The following is a 2,659-nucleotide window of genomic DNA, read 5'->3' as shown; positions in this document are numbered from 1 at the left end:
GTGTGTGTGTGTGCGTGTGTGTGTGTGTGTGTGTGTGTGTGTGTGTGGCTATCTGACGTATGTTTATGAAGCCATCAGACATGGGCTTCAATAAGCGAACACGTGTGTATGAAACTGCTGTGAGTGCGTGTGTATATTGTGTGCGTTAGGGTGTATGTGTGTGTATACGTATATTTGTGTGCGTGTGAAATTACGATCTGTTTATGTGTGTCACGTCACAACAGCCTCCTCAGACTTCCTTTTCTCATTTACCACCTTTCCGTCAGTCAGATATCCACTTCACATAGATCTTCCTATCCCTTCCTATCACTCTTTACTCGTAGTTGCCCACCCGTCCATTACAACTTTATAAAGTAGCTAGCTAGCTGAATACCAGAGATGAAGGCTCGGGGAATTAAAGATGACATCGCAAAGCACTTTATTTAGCTTATTGTAAATCGCTTGGAAACATACTCAGCAAAATTTCGGACTAAGAACACTTAAAAGATTTTTTTCTTCTTTTAAGAATATTTTTCCGATAGATATCCAAATTTTAAAATACAGATTCCAGTTCTGTAGAACATTGCACACAGATTCAAATCTTTCTATTTTCTCACATTCTGCCCTAACCAGAAAGCGTAAGACTAAGTGCTCACACACAAAAATATTACAAATATTAGTTATAACGCTTAGTCCTTACTTTAAACTCTAAGTCAAAATTCTCATCATAATCTCTTTCCTGGAACATAAATCCTAAAACTAGACATCAACCTAAACTGAAATCCTAACTCTTAACTTCAAACCGCAAACCTAGGCCTAGTTTTATTGCATATAATCACAATTTCAGATGTTTAGATCATATAATTCTAGAAAATATCTCAAAAGCAAAAAGCGTTGCCGACAGGTAAGAACTGCTAGAGTAAGTGAGGCAAAATCAAAGAAGGTGAACATTTGCTGTTTCGGAAAATGTTTTTCACATAAAACAAGAATTCGCAAATGTTTACCCTCCAAAAGGATATAAAACATATACATGTTATGTGGTTGCGTTTATCTGGAATTTCAACAAAATTTAGAGCATTTGATGTTTCTAACCACGGCATCAACGTAGAGCTTCAAAATTTCTGCAAAGAATAAATGTGGATACGTTCTTCCAAGTAAATGTGTGAGGTAACACTCAAGGTAGTTCCCAGCTGTTAAGAAAGTCGCTGGGATAGTTTAGTTCCTTTTGGATTTCCATACTTTCATTTTGTCACTTATTTCATTTTACGCCTTTCATTTCGCCTTTTCTTTCATATCACTCTTTCACGCAAATGTCACTCTCTTTCCTTCCCTCTCCATACTTCTCTCACCCTCTCTCTCTCTTCCTCTGATTCACTCTCTCTCTCTCTCTCTCTTTCTCTCTCTCTCTCTCTATCTCTCTGTTTCTCTCTCTCTCTATCTCTCTCTCTCTCTCTCTCTCTCCCTTCTTACACACATGCAGGTGTTTGTCAAACAGCGTTTCGACCGATATTATCCGGAATCAGCTGGAACATTCCTTTCTGTAGCAGTCAACAACAAAAAATACTATTATATCTACTATAAATATTTTTTTCTTGCTCCCTTGTGTGTATGTAAAAACACAGAAGTACACAAATATGGAAGCACACAAGGAAAGAACATCGGTGAATATTTAAGAGAAACGATGTATGATGAAAACTGAAGACAACATTCATACGTACGTGAATGTGGGTTTACAGACGTACATGTATATAATTTACTGTAATTAGTTATGAAGCTTTTTATTGCATTGAGCAGCAGGTGTTACACCAGTTCATTGTGTCTACATCTGCTTCTTTACAATATTGTATGTCTGGAATAAAACAGTCTTAAGCAGCTCCTAATACAATTATTTACATTTAGAGGTTTCCTAATGAGTTATGGCTCTGGAAATATTTGGATAGCAATATTTTGCAAGTGACAAGCATCAATTCAGGTTCTGAATTCAACAGTACTCACAGCGTATGCCTAGACTCATTAATGCATACATATATTTACGTACACACACATAGATATACACACATATATGCACTGTTTGTGTATGCATATGTGCGCGTGATTCTGTGAGAGTGCGCACGCGGATTCGTGAGAGCATGTAGGCGTCCGACACTAATGATCAATCGAAATATTTCTGCCTTATGTCGTCTGTATATTTACATTTTCTCTGTTTTCTCCCATTTAATATACATGTAGTTGTATCTGTATCATTGTGCATATATTTATAATACATATGTGTGTATGTATGTGTATATATATGCTCCATGAATATATACATATATATCGTGAAGTATGTTTGCCACCTAAATGTAGCTGACCCATATGGGACGAAGCTACTGTAGTTTATAGCCCCACGAAAACGTCACCTATACTATATACTACAGTAGCATCGCCTCATACGGGTCAACTACATTTAGATAGCAAATATACTTCAAGATGCCGTGTTACTACTGTTTACACCTCACTCAGAGATTTATTATTGCTTATATATAAATATATATATATGTGTGTGTGTGTGTGTGTGTGTGTGTGCGTGTGTGTGTGTGTGAGTGTGTGTGTGTGCGTATGTATGTATGTATATATGATATGAATATCATAATAATAATAATAATAATAATAATAATAATAATAATAATAATAATAATAA

The sequence above is a fragment of the Octopus bimaculoides genome, chromosome 4 (genome assembly GCF_001194135.2).
Source record: "Octopus bimaculoides isolate UCB-OBI-ISO-001 chromosome 4, ASM119413v2, whole genome shotgun sequence".
NCBI classification, from domain to species: Eukaryota; Metazoa; Mollusca; class Cephalopoda; order Octopoda; family Octopodidae; genus Octopus; species Octopus bimaculoides.
The sequence above is the reverse complement of the archived record's forward strand: the minus strand, read 5'-3'. Positions refer to the sequence as shown.